At 38.7% G+C, this 19,901-nt stretch overlaps 1 protein-coding gene across 14 annotated transcripts in view; it reads right to left on the bottom strand.

Moving 5' to 3' along the window:
• ELAVL2 (ELAV like RNA binding protein 2) overlaps positions 1-19,901 on the bottom strand; it is a 161,579-nt gene that overhangs the window by 43,244 nt on the left and 98,434 nt on the right. The gene's annotated exons all lie outside the window — the stretch shown is intronic.

Raw genomic sequence — 19,901 nt, 5'->3', positions numbered from 1 at the left:
GTTCAAGCGAATCTTCTGCCTCAGCCTCCCAAGTAGCTGGGATTACAGGCATGCATCACCACACCCAGCTACTTTTTGTATTTTTAGTAGAGACAGGGTTTCACCATGTAGGCCAGGCTGGTCTCAAACTCCTGGCTTCAACTGATCCACCAACCTCGGCCTCCCAATGTGCTGGGATTACAGGCGTGAGCCACCGTACCTGGCCCCAAGTCTTGATTCTAATTGCCTTGGTACGGATTCTAGAACTTTGTTATATTCTGTGCTGCACTATGGTGTATGAATGCCTTTTGTTTTACACCCTTCTTTTTAATCTAACATATATGCCACAGAAAAGAAATCCCTCTTCACAAGAGATAGAAAAATAGCTTATAAAATGCTCCTGGCACAACGCGAACAGTTATAAACAGGCTGGTAGAAATCATGGTCCAGGGATCTATATCACAGAGCTGAAGCACTCCACAGGCCTCTGAAGAGGACCAAAGACTACTGAGAACAGGGGTCAGAGCAAGGAGAGGAAAACAGGAAGACAGCCCGTTTAGTGGCAGAGTGCTACTGTGGGAAACCCAGTAAACGCCAATTTATCCCAAACTGTGCGTAATTCAAAGCATCAGCCATTCCCCTGCCACCTACATTGCTTGTAATACCCTACTTTAATTAAAATTTTAATTGTATATTTTAATTAGAAATACACAATCTTCTGGACCTGTTTCATTCAAAGGTCACTTTATTTAGTCTTTTCTATTTTAAATTACTACCAATGTTCAGAAAAATCAAATTACCCCCTCAGGTTTAAAGGTAAAGGCAACAGACATTGATTAATTCTTGATTAAAAGATACATTAATTTTATCTAACCAATATTAAACGAGACCCTCAACACAAAATTGTGGAAAATAAAATTTTGTATTAAAACACCAAAAAACAAGAGTCACCCTACAAATTTCTCATGTAAAATAAGCATTCAATAACTATGGGAACCATACTTTTTGTTAGGCCTTGAGAATTCAAAAGAGAAAAAGTTCTTTCTCATAAAGCCTATATTCTGACAAGTGGAGATACAAACACATTCTACAGGGTATTAGAAGAAAATAGAGCTAAGGAGAAAAAAAGCAGCAGGGGATGAGAGTGGGGAGGGGAGGGGCAGGGCTGCTGTTCAAATACAGTGGTCAGAGCAGGCCCCATTCTGCAGGTAACATTTGATCCAAGGCTTGAAGGAATTAGCTCAAGTCTAACAGTGAAGATGTGCAAGACTTATTCCATTCCAAGTTCTGCCATACATGCATCACATTCTACCAGTTCTACCATCTAAATCAGTCCTTTGTCTGCATTAGCATTGGTTCTGTATTATCCTGGCCCTGATTATTGCTACACTATCCTAATAGGACACCCCTTGCTTAGACTCCCGTTAATTCCAAAAACAGCCATCCTCCACCAAAATATTGTCCAGGAGAACTTCCTAAAACACAAATCTAACCATACTCTGGTTTCCAGTCACTCAGTTTTGTGTTCACTTCTACTTTTGCTCATCTTCCACCACTCCTACACATACACCCTAGGTCTGGAACACAGCTCTCCAACTAGCCAACTCCTATGTATCCTTTGAGACTATCTGAAGTTATTTCCTGCCACAACTTGCCCCTTCCCTGTTCAGTGCTCCTCCTATCTAGTCCTCCCACAGCTTCTTATATTATTCCGTTATCTTGCTATGTATGCCTGGGGTTTTGGATGCTCCCTCACTAGACTGCCGAGCAAGGGCAAGCAGAACATAGTTCCTGACAAACAGGACCCTAAGACAGATCATTAAATGTTCTGTGAAGGACTGAATGAACAACAAATGAAGGAACAGCAGCATCTGCCCTCTAGGAGCCTGTGGTTTAGGACAGTTGCCCTTATAAACATGTTTCTCATGTCCCTACATTGTACCAGATGGATTACAGAACATGTGGAGGCAAGATGCTGAAATGCTATAGTATTCTGCCTTCATAAGGAAGTCATATGAGTTTTAAATAGTTCGTGTAAAATTGTTCATATGAAAAATTTCTACAAATACCATTAAGATGAAGTCTCAATTTTAAAAAATGTCATCTAGAGTAATTTGATAGATTTACATAAATCTGTTTCACAAATCTGTAAGTATGAATTACGGGATGTCAGCATATAATTTTGTTGAAAGTACTTTTTCACTAATATAATTAAGTCTGCCGAGACTATTCATGTACAAGTCAAATAAAATGCAGAGTGAATTCTGTAAAAACCTGGTAGTTGAATCAACAATAAAAGGTGACTACACTGATTGATGTGTATCTATTATTTCATTTAGAGCAGTAGTAATGTTTTATGAAATAGAAGAATAAAAGCAGTGTGGGTCTTTTTCAAATCCCACAGTTAGCAGAAACAGGTCACTATGGTCCTCTCTGTCAAGCAAGATTTGCAACCTGAGGTTTAAAAATGCAATACTTTTAAAAGCAAAATGGAAGGATTTGCTTTCTCCAAACACAACCCTAATACAGCATTAAACTGCATGCCTTAACAACAACAACAACAAAAGCAAATAATTTGATTTGCAAAAACAAGTTTTCATTACAAGGGGGGAAAATTTTTGTTTTTAATAAAGACCCTGTTCCTTCCTAATATCCTTCCTCTCTCCGTCCTCAAACACACAATGAAGTTGCAAATATGTTGTATTTCTTCCGATGGACTTACTGTTCTTGGGCACTCATTATGTGTGTCTGTTCAGACAGGCTGTGCACTGCAACTCTGGCACCAAAGCAACTTGCACCAGACTTTGCAAAGGAGCTTTCTTAATATCTCAGATTTGATACACAGCAAAATCATGTGGGTACCACACAGCAGGGAAAAGGTTTGAGAGAATCTTAGAACAGAGGGATGCAATTCTCTCTAGACACGTTTTTCTCCACATTTTAATTCCTGACTTAACCCGAGTCTCCTCAAATGTAGCATGCCAGATGCAGCAGGTCGTTCCATTTAAACACTCAAGTTAACATGGGTCAAGTTAAACAGGTCCCCCTTGCTGCCCTCTAATGAGTAAGATCAAATTGTGAGATGGAGGGCTGCTGAGATCCCATTACTACAGTCCAAGCCAGCCTTCCTGAAAGCTGGGAGCATTTCTACCAGCTTCCCAAAGGACATTACCAGGGATTATCACAAGGATGGAGAATTCAACCTAGACACTCACATAATACAGAAAACAGATGGCTCACTCGAAGACTCATCTTCCACCCAAATGCTAATAAAGCTGGCCTGAGACTGAAAGGCCCCAATGTTTCTAAATGATTTTCAGGACTTTACAGACACATGGAGCTAATATAGAAGAGTTTATAACTTTTCTGCTGCAATCAAAGTTGTAAATAGTGATCGTTTGGTAAATATTACCTAGGCAGCCTAATTCTAGAGGGAGCGGTTAACGTCCTCAGCACCAGGGCATTTTCCCTTCAAGTTAATTTTAATAGCCGTATCTGTCCCCTGATTATGCAACTGGTAGAGCTCTATTTTCCTATAGTTCCAGTCCCAGTAATTATGAATCTGCTGGCAATGCAGCATGACCCTGCTTAAGTTGGCGAAACTGTGGGTTCTTAATATATCACATTTTCAGACAACATTAAGAACTCCCACACAATTCAGTCTTAGACTATTGAGAACAGAAACAGCATATTAAATCCTCTAAATTCTTGCCAAGTATTACACCGGGTACACAAAGATGTCTTGCATCCAAGACCAGGAGGATTCGGAAAAATTATCTGCAGTAGAAAAATAAACCAATTCCTCTACAATACACAGGATGAGACTCTACCTGAAGGCAGGTTCTCCAGCTCGAAAGGAAGTGACTGAGATAGTGTAAGCTCACCACAATGAAAACAAAAGGCGGTTCTCATTACTTATTGATGTAGGTAGTTTCTCTAAAAGATAGGTCAGCAGTTCTACCTTCAAACACTGGAGCTGCCACCAGGATAGAGCAAATGCCAAAATACCTTCAGATAGCCTGAAAGTCACACTCGACAGTTCAAAAAAGGTTAGAACATTAACAACTCTGGGCTAGTCCAATCTACTTTCAATTAAAGGTTTGGGTCTGCTGCAACTTTCTCATTTCTTTGTTAATTATAAATGACTCTATACAGATCCGCCACCCCTCTCCCCCAACACACACACAGTCTTATATTATCTGCTTTATCTTGTGTTTACTTAAAAGACAATGGAGTTGTTCAAGTAAGTATCATTTGGGATGAAGGCAAAGGAACTGTATTCCTCAAAATAGTATTGTGGTAGAGGAAAACAAGTTAACTGTGGTAGTAAAAAGGGCATCTGCTGTTGCTTGTGCGACCAGCTGGTGTCAATCTTCACAAACATGCACTCTTGCTTGTGCCTGCACACACACACACACACACACACACACACACACACACACACACACCCCTCCCACTAAGCAGTACATCAAGAGGCAGTATGGCTTCTTAATGTGTTTTTCTCTCTGTAAGAGATCATTTTTTAATTCTGATACGAGAAAAAAAAATTAAAGGCCCTATGCACTATAATTAGATCAGCGCCTGTTTTGAAACTGTGTCAGAGTCCTGCAAACCACCATGGAGAGCTCCCCATTTTGCCAAGGACGGAAAACTATAAAATTAGTCTCTACCAAACTCACCAAGTCCACGTGATAAAAAAATTCTTGTTAGAGATAAATTTTCTTCTTGAACACATTTTTCTTAAAAAAATCACTCTCTCACCCAAAAGTTAAAAGTTCACCAGTCCAAACCTTCCAGTATGAAAAGGCAAGTCTGTTGGGGAAAAATGCCCATTCACACTGCCCCATAAATGCTGTGTCTACCTGTCTTGAAGTCAACAGGCCACTGCCAAACTAAACTATCAAGCAACTGTGAGCCTTACATTACATATGTCACATTTAATTCTCACCACAAGACTACATGTAAATACACCTGTATCCATTTTACAGACAAAGCTGGGGGTTCAAAGTCGCTAATTTAACTTGCTCAAAGGCACACACAGCTAGCGCAAGGGAGCAGTTAGGTTTTCACGCCACAATCAACCTTTCCAAACTCAGTCTTTCGAAAGCGTACACTTTACTGCCTTCGGTCATGTGTGGAAATTATTTTGTGGCAGAGTCCTGTACATCCAAAGCTTACATCTTTCCAATCAGAATACTTATAATCTCCAAATACATCTGTATTTTTTCTTGTTCTTTGTCATGAAATAAATTGACTGGAACGTCAATTCTTTCTTAAGCCATCCAAGAGACTATGAAAGGAAAAAAAAAAAAAAAAAAAAAAGACCTGAAAGAAAAGGAAGGACATCCTGCAGGTGCACAAACCACTTAAGTCCCCGAAACAAATCCATCATTACAAAACAGATAGATGAGAGGTATCTGCATTATAAAAAGATCCATTTAAAATGGGCCTTGATTTACATACTCCTTTTCCAAACTCAGAAAGCAGTTCTTATGGCTAAAGCCAAACATGTTTGCTACTGCCAAAACAGTCTCCCACACAAGACACTTCTCTCCTCAGCAGATTGCATTAAAATGCTTTCATACGCATAGCATGATTTCATAGCAGTGGAAAAAAGATGGGATCAATACCACATGGTCTCTGCCCTCTAAGATGCTCAAAAATTTTAAGCCCCACACAGTAAACAACGGAGATGCAGGCACCTGATGAACGTGAAATACATAAAGTGCATTGCAGGGGTTTCAGGCTTAACCAGGACCAGCTTGAAAAAGAGAACTCTTTAGTGTGTTAAAACAGAAAAGATGAAATTCAGGTGTTTCCTGACAAACAAATTAACGAAATAGGAACATGGAGAAGAACAAATTTGTAAAGAAGTATAAACGAGACAGACCAAAGACGTACTACGCTGAACATAAGGCGTCTATGTAGAGGTAAGCAAGCTGACCCCCTCATCCTGGGAGCAAGGCTGGCCCATGTGAAGGTTTATAGCAAACTGCAGGATGCACCAAGCCCTGAGGCACAATGAGGAAAGAGGCACATGAGGGACCCAGGGACAGTCACCTTAGTAGCCTGGTACAATCACTGAGCAGATGCAGATATAGGACTATAACTAGGGACCTCGGTGTTAGAAATCACCTCCTTTTCTTTCTTCCCTTCCCTCTCACCTCTTCATTCCTTCCCTCTCTAGACACTCCCCTCAGGCAATCCATGCTTATCTACCACACTCTTAAGAAATCTCAGAGGCTTATCTTAAACCAGGAAGAGAGTCCCCACTGCAAAATCCTCATGATTAGGAGGAGTCATAATTAGTCCACCACCAATGAACCAAAGTCAAGATAATGCCAGTCAGACCCTCAGACACCCAAGAGAACCACTGAACAAGACACACAGGTCCTGTACCACTTCTGCATGTCTCCCATACCAAATTTCCCTTTGAAAGCCCTATGGTAAATTTTTAAACCGAAGATGGTACTTTAGAATGCTAGTCTACCATCTTCTCAGTTTGCTGGCTCCCATTAAAACTGCTTTTCCTTCCACCAATCCTTGCCTCTGGTGTTCTGACTTTCAAGTGGCAGGCAGCTGAACCTGGGTTTAGTTACAGACCTTCTAGAGTAATGGCCAGGATTGAAACCTAGCAACTCCTTGCATCCCAGGAGGATCCATACTTTCTTGGCATGGTAACGTCTTGCCTTCGTAAAACTAACTAGAAGGCAAGAAACCTTTTGAACCATAATACCCAGAGATTAATACAACACACCAACTCAGCAGCCTTGCAAATATTCTTGCACTATAAAACTGAGATGGATAACCCCAACCACCAAAAAGCTACACCCAAGATGACTACATCTGGGAGGGCTTATGATTTCCTGAGACCTCCTTTACATAGCTGTAAAAACAAGTACCTGAAAACTCTTTCTGCCCACCCCCCTAGACCCAGTTAAGCTGCTATTATCAGCGGACAAAGTGTTAATAACTACCATAAGTGGGGAAAAACTACAGCAAGTGTTAACGAAGCTTATTTTTAACTCTTGAGCTGCAATTGCAAAATTACACATGCCTTGTGAATGCACGCACATACCTATGTCCTTCACATATAATATGGTGACATCAAGTTAGAAAGGAGTGGGCGAGGGAGGGAAGCTGAGTCATTAAGAAGGGAATATTGGGTAGCATCACATGATCAGATGTTTCAATAAAGTAAAAACACATTTCACCTTATGTGTACTGATCGCAAAGTATCTGCTATAAAGTGGTATGTACAACCCTTCCACCGGGGGGAAACTGTCCACTGTAATTCCTTTTATATCAAAAAGAAAGAGCAGAATTAAATTAGAGATATTTTTAGCAAACACAAAGGAAGTAAATTTCCAAAGGACATCCATCCTCCCCAGTCAACACAAGGATTAAGTATAAATAACATACGATTTTCCTTCTCTTGGTACAGGACATGTTGCTTAGTTTATAGTTAATGAAGAGGTAGTTAATCAAGAGGGTCTGAGAAACATTTTTCTTTCCTTCCTCTAAACTTAAAATAGTCACACACAGCACTGACTTTTATACGCTTAGGAAAAATCCCCAGACTGATGGTGTTTGGGCTGGTGGGGGTATAAATGCTGAGTATAAAGGAAACCTATTTAAATACTACAGACACAGCTTCAAAAACCTCAAGAACACTCTCTCTGAAGCAATAAAGAAAACGAATCCCAATAGAACACAGTCCACAGAGGAAACTGAGCTGTATATGGTTAGAGTTGTAAAGGCTATGGGTCAGATGGGAACCATGGCTACGAATTAAGTCAAAGAGGTACCCTGACAGAAATAAATACCAATTTTGCTTTTGCTCAGGGACAGCTTATGCTACAGCAAGCCACTCTGAGACCACGGGGCAACCTGCCCACCAATTAACAGATGGCTCCTAAAGAGAAGTACAAAATGGTGCAGCTCCCACAATTGCCACATTCATATCACACATGAGCATTTCTTCCCAAATCACCTCATTTAAAAGTTGAAGTGATTAGCCATTGTAATCCTCCAAATTTAAAATTCACAGACACTTTGAGGAAGACTTTGCTAAAATGATTTTACCTAGACAATGATTCACTGCCAAATGAGCAGAGCACAGAGGCTTGTCTTTTACCACTGACTTTAAAGTATATTAAAAACAAACTATCTAAATCATATACCCAGCAACTTAGTACACCTGACTATTGCTGCTAATTCTGGACAGGTCTTTCCTATGAAACAGGAAGATCCTAAACACAATTTTAACATATTACCGTTTTATTATCTCAAGTACTTTTAAATGTATAACAGGGTAGAGGGTTAAAAAAAATCTTGTTCAACAACACTTCAATTTTAATTCATCTTAAAAACTTTTAATGTGATGCTTTCTTTAATCTGCTGTGACTGAAGTTACTCAATTTGCTTATTCACATATCTGAGACCCACTCTTGGGGAAGGCGCTATGTTTTTATGGCACCAGATTAAACAATATGAAGGACCATCTGATGTGGGAAGTAACTTCTATACACAGAGCTTCTCAGCTATTTGGGCCACATTACATGCCCACTTGGCAAACACATTTTAAGATGAAGGCAAAGACAAGTGGATTAGAAGAATCCATCTTATTACCACAAAGGAGGCCCTAAGGAAAAGGAGGTTAGGAGTTTAAGGCCTCCAGCTAACTAGCCTTATGAATTTGAGATTGGTATCTCATCTGTGGGAAAAGAAACTGCACTAAAGGTACTCTCTGATGCTCGCCCCCACCTATGATTCCACCATCTCCACCTTAAGTTTCACAAATAGATTTTGATCTGCATGTTAGAATCAGTCTTGTTAAAGAGCTTCCTACAATGTAGAATGCCATACAAAATGTTAGGTATTCAATTATAAGTACACCACTTGAAGAAATGAACGTTTCACTAAACTAGTTTTTCAGCTCATTCCAATATTGAATAGCCTATGCTGTCAAGAGTTTTCCTATTTTGTGGCTGAAAACTTCTTCCTTCCTATTTATAATGAAGGAACACAATAGTTACATATTATAAACTAATCTCCTTTATCTGGGGAAAAACTTGAAATATGTATGCTGCCAGATCACTTACTAGCCCCTATACCCAAATAGAATATAACCTATTAAGTGCTTATTCTAGTTATCCTAATTGACAACAACATTATTAAGGTATTCTACTTAGATTACTAAACTTATTTTTCTCAAGCAAGAGTATTTTCTAGCAAGAAAACATATATATACTGAAATGGATCTTAACACAAAAGCCTACTATACTATTTTGGGCTTCTTTATCCTTCTTGTGCACCCCCTTCCAAAAAAAAAAAAAAGTAATAATTAAATCTAATACTAAAGGAATTAGAACTTATTTGATCTCATTATTCCCTACAAAGCTAATTTGTTCCTTTATTTGCATTCTCTGCCATTGTAATCTAAGACTTAAAGAAAATGAAGCAAAAAAAATTATTTTCAAAACAAACAAACAACAACAACAACAACAACAAAAACAGGCTGAACACAGTGGCTCCCAAATACCAGCACTTTGGGAGTCTGAGGCTAGAGGATCACTTAAGCTCAGGAGCTCAAGACTAGCCTAGGCAACAACAGGGAGAACCTGTCTCTACAAAATAAATACATTACTGGGCATAATGGCACATGTCTGCGGTCCCAGCTACTCAGGAGGCCAAGGTGGGAAGATCACTTGAGCTTGGGAGGTTGAGGCTTCAGTGAACTGTGATCACACCACCACACTCCATCCTGGGCAGTGACAGAGCAAGACTCTGTCTCAAGAAACAAACAAAATACAAATCAAATAACCAGGAGCTATGGTAGATTTTTACAATCCCCAAAGAAGTATGTTTTCTGAATGTAGAATCTATAGCTGTATTAAGATGTTATACAAAGATTTTCTGTGTAATCCTCTATAACCTGGTAGTATCTTGGCCGTGTCATTCCCCTGCCCTACCCACCACCACATTTTCACTTACAGCCACCTGAACAGATATCCCATTCAAATCCTTTAGGTGTACACAAATATCTTAACGGGCTGCAAAGAAGAACATAAAATTGACTAGATTCGTTTCTGAACAATTGCATTTATGATTCACCATCAATGACTTACTTGCTGGGGAGGAAAACAAACTGCAAATAAAGGTAAAACAAGACCTGAATCTCTTCAAGGAGAACCAAAGACTGTCCAAAAACCTAATGATGACATATACTTCTTATCCCATAGGACACAGAAATTTAATGCCTGTAAGCATACATATGTCCCTACATGGCTGGAAACCAAAAGGGTTTTAAAGAAATGACCATTAAATAAGCAGAGGAGATAAATGCAGGTCATTCACAGGCAAATCTGTTTTTCCACAAGATATATGGCTCTCCTTAGTTACTAAAAGCAATGGGAGTCGCCAAACGTTACCGACCCCTGAAGATTAAAAGCTAGAGACGAAACATCCAAAAAGACCTGCTGTGTGAATGCTACTGCTGGTGGTCATCTCAGTCATTCTTCAGGTTGTTCTTGCTCACACTCAGGGAGCAAAGTAGTGCCCAAGAAACATAATCACAAGGGGGAGGAAATCACAAGAGGTGACTTGGAAGGGAGGATCAGTATCTTCACTGTACCTACTATTTTGCATAATTAAATTCAAACTTTGCTTTCCCCCAACATTAACAATGTGACACAAGTATGAGTAAATTGTTTGAAAGACACTGACAAGTGACTTAATTTACAAAATATGCATACATACGAGTACATACCTCTCATAACAGACAAATTCCTTTACCAATAGCTATGGCGAGTTCACAACAGGGGCTTCTAACCAAGAGAATAACTTTTGTAGAAGTTATTCTCTTATAGTCAAATTGAGACCAATAAAAATTAATAAGCTTACTTTTGAGTTGAAAAACACTGATAGAAAAAGATAAAAAATATGAATTACATAAAAATTGTTTCAATGGAGTTCTAGATTGTACACTGACTATAGCTAACTGGCACAAAGAAACACATTGGAATAGTCACAGAGGGTTTTCAGAATGAGTAAGGGCTGGGAACCAGACTTCAAGGAGTTAAGTAGTATGAAGTAAAACTATCCCCACCTCAGAACAGAGAGGTGAGTCATCATCACCATCTTATCCTTCTGTCACTTCCTTAAAACCCTGGGTCCTGAGAGAAAATGCCTAATTGACTTTACTAGGTAGGTTCCTTACTGGCTGCTTGCCTATAGGAAGCCAGGCACAGAGAGGACCAGCCCCACTGGCTTCTGGAATTAGCTTTTTCCCATCGGATATATACTAAGAGATTTCCCCAATATGGAAGGATCCTGATGAAATGAAAGACTGAGACAAGTTTGTCTTGGATCCATGAACATCCTTAGAAATCTTTCCATGTAAACTGAAAAAAAAAAAAAAAAAAAAAAAAAAAAGCCTCTCTTTCTGTTCAAATAAATGACTGCATCACATATTAACCATCAAATGAAATCATCAACAAATCTTAGTGAACCAGACTATACTTCTACATCTCAGCTCAACAAAACAAGCACCAATTTAGAACATCTTGCATTCCGCATTCCACCTTCACAGTATGACAATTCCCTCCTTCTCTACCTCCCTTGAACCATGAGGTGCACCATAAGAAGTTCCACTAGCCGAGTACAGTAGTCCTCCACCCCAGACCTTATCCTTGGGGGTTACAAGACCCTCAGTGGATGACTGAAACCACAGATGGTACTGAATCCAATATAACATACACCACTTTTTTTTCCGATCTGTTAATCAAGATGGATTCTAAGTGACTGAAGGACAGTGAACATGTACAGCCATGGATGACGTGGACAAAGGGATGATTCACATCCTGGGCAGGAAGGTGCAAAATTTCATCACGATACTCTGAAAGGTGAGCAACTCAAAACTTATGGATTGTTTATTTCTGGGATTTTCCATTTAATATTTTAACACCATGGTTGATGACAAGTAACTGAAACTGCAGAGAGCGAAACTGTTGATAATGGGAGGACTACTGTATTTCATGACATAGGTTCTCTTCAACAGTCACCACTTGAAATCAATAACTTAACACTGGCTGATATTCTCCAGCACACCCAAAGCTCAGACAAAGACTGCTGAACAACTGGTTAAGCTTGAGTCATCTTTAGTCAAGACAAGACCTTACAGCTCCAGAGGTAGAACACCTTCCTCATCTCAAATCACAGGCTTTTGGAAACTCCCTACAAACATGAGTGCAAAGTAGGCAGTAGGGAGAAGTCCACACAAAGCTTGCATTAAGACTTTAACCACGAAGTATTCGCCTTTTTCATTAAACTCTTACAACCCAGGGAAGGCTTTCTGTTAAGCCCCAACACAGGAAATTGCTTTTCAGTTGTCAATAACCAACGTCTGAAAATAAACCCAGTCACTAAGTGTGGAATGATGTACTTGCAGCCAACATGCATTTGGCTGATGCCAACAGAGAAGGCAGGAGGCCAAGATATAAGACCTAAATTTTTTTTTTTTAAAGGACTGTTCTACTCAGTAACAGAATCTGAAATAATGCAAAGGCAGAAATAGGCCACAAACCACCTGCCTCTAGCTTCAACATACATCAGCATCTGTCTCCCAAGGTTGCTTCAGAAAGATATTTAACTCTTCTCTAACTACAATAATTGCTCCAGTGGTCTAAAAAAAGTGGCTCTGTCCTGTGGGTTTTTGGTTGGGTGGTTGACTGTTACATTCATGGGGGGTTTCTTTGAGGGGTAGGAGGAGAGTATTAGGGAAGGGGGAGGAAAAAATGGAAGAACTAAAACTACGGAAGAGAATTTCTAACTCTTCGCTCTTTGACTCTGATTGAGGAATAGCTTTCTGCCAAGATTTTCAAGTGCTCAGCAGAGGATGAAGTGAGGTAACAAGAAGTCTGGGGATGTTGCACACTGTGTCCTATGTCCCAAGACCCCACAGGGATGTTTGTCCCTGGATGCTCTGACTCTCTGGGAGAAAAGAGCAGAAAAGTATGAAGGCAGAGGAGACTCCTAGGGAGCAAAACTACCTGGGTTCTTCTTTCTGACCTACCGTACTTACACCACTGCCTCTTCCTCCAGGTGACTTGCCAGTAGACGGGGAGTGACAGAGATTGAAGGTAATTTTCAAAAGAAGAAAATAAGCCTGAAATCAGGCTGAACAACTACAAAGGGGGTAAGATGAAGTCCCTGCAAGTAGTCAGCAATCTGGCAAAATATTGCACAAATTCAGTATTTTAATTGGATGTTTCTTTTATGGGGAATGTGGCATGAACTAAATTTGAAGACAGGCTATTTATTTCAGGGGGAGGGGTTGGTCACTAAAGCCACTTGGAGAGGAAGGGAAATAAAATATACAGAAGAGTCTATAGCCCAAGGGGAAAAAACTAGTATCTCCTGAGAACAATCATCATAGTTTACTTTCAAAATACTTTGGTACATCAAATGTTGTTATGATTTCATTTATACGGGGTACTGAGAATAGGCAAATTCATAGACACAGAAAGTATAATGGTTACCAAGGGCTGGGAGCAAAGGTGGTGGGTGAGGAGTTACTGTTTAATGGTTACAGAGTTTCTATCTGGGATGATGACCACAAGGTTCTGGAAATGGATAATGGTGATGGCTGCATAATACTCTGAATGTGCTTAATGTCACTGAACTGTAAACTTGAAAAGGTTCAAATGATAAATTTTATATTTTGCCGCAATAAAAATATTTCTTTTTAAAGTTTAGAATTAACCTGAGGACATGTGTTCAACAGCCATTTAAGCTTTAATTGTGGGTCATCTAACATACTATAATTAATGCACAATCCAGGATTAGTTAGTATAATACAAGTAGGCTAAAATTCAAGTGACTAGTGTAAGCCTACATATTATCCATACCTAAATCAACAACCAATTCTCTGCTGATTCACCTAATGGACGTCAAAATACAGTTTTGTTCTGTAAACCAGTTATTTGTTAATTAGTATAATGCATGTTAGAAATGGGGTCTTACTGGTAAAATTAAAGGAATTCAAGACATGCAGATGGGTTAAATTACTTTAGAGACACTTCCCACCTTTGTATATAAACAGGGCACAAAAATCCAAGGTGGCATAATCCAAGGTGGTTATATCTTTACGGAGAGAACCCCTAAATATTAAATGGTCCTGGGCTTCAGTCTTTGTTTAAAGGGATTTCTTTTTGCATGATGCAAAGTGAGGGTGCAGAACACGACTTTTGGGATGTTGTCAGCCTTCGGTGAACATTTCATGTAAGGTGTGTTCAAAGCACTTAAAAAAGAACAGAGAAGTGGAACTTGACCAAGCTCTCAGAAAAGGCTTATCCATCACTTTGGTCCTGCTTGCTAGATAGAGGTATCTATGTGTGGTGGGATCTGGCTTGAGACCTTCTTTTATTATAACCTATAGAGCAACTAAGGCTCACCTCTCCTCCTTTGGTGCCTACTAACAACTACCCAAAATTACCTAAGAGCTGTTATTCACTATACTAACATAGGTCCATTTAATAAATCCAGTCTCAAGCAGTCACTGGTCGTGAACACAGTGGCCTCCAAGGGTTCTGTCTTAAAAAGGGGGGAAAAAAGAGACTCTTAATTTAAAAGTCCATTGTCCAGCTATAAAGGCCAGGAAAGAATATTAGACATCCTCTTTACTTTGATGGCTATGACCAAATATACTGTTTTCCATAAACCTTCAGAGAACTAATATATCAAATAGAGTAAGAAATTAATCCCAGAAGATTCCATATTCCACTTTTAAGTATCACATCAGGACTAGTTTTGAATGTTCCAGAGCTGGAGATATAACGGAATGTTATCATGCCTTTTTGCAAAGGCTCCCGATTTCCAGCACTTAAAAAATAAATATATTAATATAAAACACAGTAATAAATCCGTATTAACAATTCTGTATTTTAATCTTATTGGAATATGTATAAAAGGGCTTACCTCTGTAAAAATAAAGGTCCACAAATAATAAAGAATATGAGAGTCTAAAAACAAACCTGGTATAACATTGTGAGATTTTAAGATACTACATCCCAAATCATTCTGTATACACTGGCTGTACCATATATGGCAAAATCACTTGGCACCATGTTTAAAAAGAGCTCACCTAATACTCAGGTTCACAAAAGAAAGAAAAGTCACAATTTTAGAGTTAGGATTTGGGAAGTCATTTAGGCGAGCCCTTGTCTACATGAGAAGATGCCAATTGATTTGATACACCATAATCAGTCTCTCATTTCTGTTCAAAATGTTTAGATACATTTAAAGTAGAATAAGAGCAAACTACAATTCATTTAAGTGGAATGAAAAAAGCTCCCATGGCCTAGTACCAGGTTTAGAAAGAAGGATTCATAAGACGGTACCATTGAAGGCAACTCCTTGAGACCGGATTTAAAGCATTAAAATATGTTAGGAAATAAAACTGTTCTCTCAGGCTCCAGTGACCTTGAAAATAGTGCAATGATCCTGATTTACCAGTTTACATGCAGCTATGCCTCCCTTCAACTTTAAAAGGAGGATTTGACTTTCTCAATATTAAGTCCAAAGGTCAAACAGGTTGTAAAGAGTCAAGGACACCACCAGATCTACTCTACAAGGTAAAAAAAAACAAAAAAACAAAAAAACAAAAAAAACATTCAAGTCTATCATCCCTCACCAAGAAATGCAAATTTTTGTTGAGCTAGAGGACAGGAGTTGGGGAGTGGTGGATAGAGGACTTGTACGCCATACACATTTTCCCTACAAAAATCGAAGCAGTATGTACAAAACAGAGTTCCAACAAAAAGTACAATGATGAGAAAAGAACTCATTAAGAGCTAAAAATAAACTCTAATTCACAATATGCATAAGGATTTAACAAAAAAGGAAAACAAGATGTAAAATTGCATCTGCTAAGTTAACCATACCCTCATAGAAACTGCCCCCTCCCCCATACACACAAACTGAAATCTGTAAAGTCTGTGATGACTGAATGAAGCAATGCTTTAAATGTTTTCAGTGACTATTTCAACAGAAGAGAAAACAAAGGGAATTCTTTTCCTCAGCCTTCTGATCTGCTAACACTGCAGGAACACTAGGTTTCTGAAGATCCCAAAACCCAGGTCTCTGTACATCTAGACTTGAACATCTTATTTGATAAAATGAGAATATTTAGTATAGTATTTGCATTTTATATTAAAGGGATATTCATCTTAAGGAAGATGATGTCAATAAAAGTAAAAATAAGCCACAGCTTTTATCTAACCAATACTTCATGGCTCAATTTAACAACTTGCTGACCTTCGAAGCCCAGTAATAGTCCACCAGGAAGCTCACTTGAGAGTGCCTTCATATATTAAGTCAAGCTAATTCATTCTGAAACATTTACACAATACCACATAGAGCAATAATTCCACACTCCAGTGCTCTAATTCATAAAGGCTGGTGTAATATCATTAATCATCATTCTGGGCTCCCAAGTCCTGCCTTGTACTTTCTATTCTTACTTTGTTCCACCCCTGGAAAATCAATTATGTTGGTCAAATAACCTAGAAAGCAAAGAATGGAATATGAGCTCTGCATTCTTTCCACATCATGACAAACTCTAAAAATTCTAGGACAACAGATCTACTTCAAGATGTTTTTCAAAAACTAGTTTACACCTATGGGGGGAAAAAAAAGTCTGCAACTGTCATGCAACTCAATGGATATTAACTATTAACTGGTAAGAGGACAGGAAAGAGAGACAGTACCCGTGTGCTAGGTACTTTATGAAAGAAACTGAAGTTTCATAAAGTCCACACAGGCCATGACACAAATTAAGTGGCTCAGCTGGAATTTGAACCCAAGTGTAACAATATTCTAAGCGAAAAGCTGTAAGATTACTTTCAGTAGGCTACCTTCCTAGTATTTTGATTCAAACTTAATCCCAAGAACTTATTCCTAAACTAAGTAACAAACCTAGTGTACATAAGGGTTTAGTAAATTCTACTACCCACTTAAACTTTTTTTTTTTTTTTTTTTTTTTTTTGAGATAGAGTCTCACTCTGTCACCCAGGCTGGAGTGCAGTGGCTCACTGCAAACTCTGCCTCCTGTGTTGAAGCGATTCTCCTGCCTCAGCCTCCTGAGGAGCTGGGATTATAGGAACCCAGCACCACGTCCAGCTAATTTTTGTATTTTTAGTACAGACGGGGTTTCACCATGTTGGCCAGGCTGGCCTCGAACTCCTGATGTCAGATGATCTGCCCACCCCGGCCTCCCAAAGTGCTGGGATTACAGGCACGAGCCACCACGCCCAGCCAAGGAACTCTTATAAACACAACTTAAATACTTCCGTCTTGCTTTTTTCCCCCTTAAAGGAGGCATAAGGTAAATCTTTGTTCTAATTTAGAACAATACAGAATGATCACCCCTCGATTACCTAAAGATGATACATGGTGTCAGAGATTACCGAGTAGAGTCTGAAAAGATGTTTTTAACTGAGGATCTGTTTCTTCACAACACTTAGAGCAGCAAATGCTACTCTGTGATTTATAGCCCCTCAAAAAATATTTGACTACATTTACCATCACCAATAAAAGTAGCATCCAAGGGTGTTGAAATACTGACATTCTGAAACTTTAAAGAGCCAAAACAAATACCTTAAGGACTAAAACATGCTAATTAAGCCACTGTATAGACCTGACAAATCGAATGACACTCACAAGTAAAATGCCAGAAAATATCTGTTAAAGTTGACCTTTTGAGCTGGAAAAGCACGCTCTGAGGGTTTCCACAGCTCTCAACATTCAGTAGCAGCAGTGTACTCAGCTGAAAGTCAATTAACTTAGAACAAGCTCAAAAGAAGTTGGCAAATTTTGAAGCACAATTTTAGCTCCAATGATCAACTATTCTGTTCAGGAATATTTGAAAGGAAATGTTCCAACAGGTACAGAATAAAAGTGCTTCGCTCTATTCTCAATTTAAACAAAGTAAAAAAAAATAAAATAAAATAAAAAATAAAAGGCTGGTGGCCACAGTTGTGTAATAGTTACGGTAGTGAAATAGAATGAAAACTGTCAAAAACAGGTTGATTTTGTATATCATAAAATTGGGGGGTATAAATCATTTTCATACCAGAGAAGAAACTATTTTAAAATTCTATAAATTACAAAAAAAGAAGCAACAAGTTTTATCACAATTTAACTGGTTTTTATCTCCTAATTGAGCTATCTTCATTTTACTTCACCATCTTCTTTCTCATCTACTTTTTCCATCATTCCTATAACAAGCTCTTAAATTGAGAATGGTTTCTCTTCTATACCACTAATCTCCTGATGCAAAGTAAACAAAGACTACCCCCAGAAAAGGTCTGGAATAGCAAATAGCACACATGCACTCTTATGCTAAATTATAAAGAGTCAAATGTTATAAGAGAATTTCAACTGTAATTTTATTTTCTATGAATTTGAATATATTTACATAGTTTGTGTTTTCTGTCAAACTAGCAAAGGAACAAAGAGAAAGATACTGAAGACTATTCCTCATCTACTGGTAAGGCAAACATGGCTATTCTAAAAGTTCCTCTGATAAGGGCTAGGAAAGCACAAAATCAAAATTCCTGAACCTCATTTTCACCACAGATTCAACCTTATTTTCCCAGTAAACATTCTAAGAAAGCTGTTGGAAAACTGTGTCTCCTGGGAGTGACACATAATTTTTTTTTACATTTTATTCTAATGGACCAAAATACCAAGTAACACAAATATCAGTATCAGGAAATCAGAGAAACAAATCTGGATGATTAACAAATTACTAGAGAAGAATACTGTTTCATATTTTTCTGTATCCTCAAATAGATGTTTCTTCTTCCTAGCAACTAGCCATTAAAGGCTTCATTACCACTGCTTATCTAAAGAAGCAGCTCTTTGATTTATGAAGAGCTGTTAACTGGGAATTAACTTACTGAATAGTGAAGAGGTCCAGATTTGCCACCCCAAAATATTCCACTTTGGCATTGTTTTTTTTGTTGTTGTTTTGTTTGTTTTGTGAAATGGAGTCTTGCTCTGCCGCACAGGATAAAATGCAAGTGCGGTGGCATGATTTCAGCTCACTGCAACCTCTGCCTCCCGGGTTCAAGCAATTCTCCCACCTCAGCCTTGTGAGTAGCTGGGAATACAGGTGTGCACCACCACATCTGGCTAATTTTTTTATTTTTAGTACAGACAGGGTTTCACCATGTTGGCCATGGTTGGTCTTGAACCCCGACCTCTGGTGATCCACCTACCTCAGCCCTCCAAAGTGCTGAGATTACAGGTATGAACAACCGCACCTGGCCAGCATTAAGTATTATCTTATACTGAGGAAAATGAAAAATCAACAGATGCAAGAAGAGTTCTCTTCCCTCCCCTTTTCTCCCTAAAAGCAGAGTATAAATTTCCCATGGGAAGGTGTCCCTCTGTCCTGTACCAGTTCAGAGGTAAGCGACTCATTACTTGAGACAGTCGACACCAGATTGTTTATGCATACAGGTCTGTATAAACCAACCTTGTTAAAATTTCCCTTATCTGTCCCCTTACATATTTTCTGAACACTTCCCCACAATTTTCTATTCCACAAAGTCCAAACCTTTCCTTTGTTAAAATGGTATATAAGCCCCCCAACCCTGACCACTTGAGTTTTATAACACTTTTCTGTCAACTCCCAAACATATAAAATACTAACAAAAATTGTGTGCCATTTCTCCAATTAATTTCCAAATCCCCAGGTACTAAAGAGGACAGAAGTTAACAATGATAAAGAACTGTACTGTATTTTATTTCTTAAAATGTTACAAATTTCTAGTTTCATCATCCTGTAATCTTTCAACTAAACTAATCAAGGCTCACACTGAAAATTGTTCTATAAAAATACCCAGGTTCAAGTA

This window comes from Macaca thibetana, chromosome 15 (assembly GCF_024542745.1).
Source record: "Macaca thibetana thibetana isolate TM-01 chromosome 15, ASM2454274v1, whole genome shotgun sequence".
NCBI lineage: Eukaryota > Metazoa > Chordata > Mammalia > Primates > Cercopithecidae > Macaca > Macaca thibetana.
This window is presented reverse-complemented; position numbering and strand designations above follow the sequence as displayed.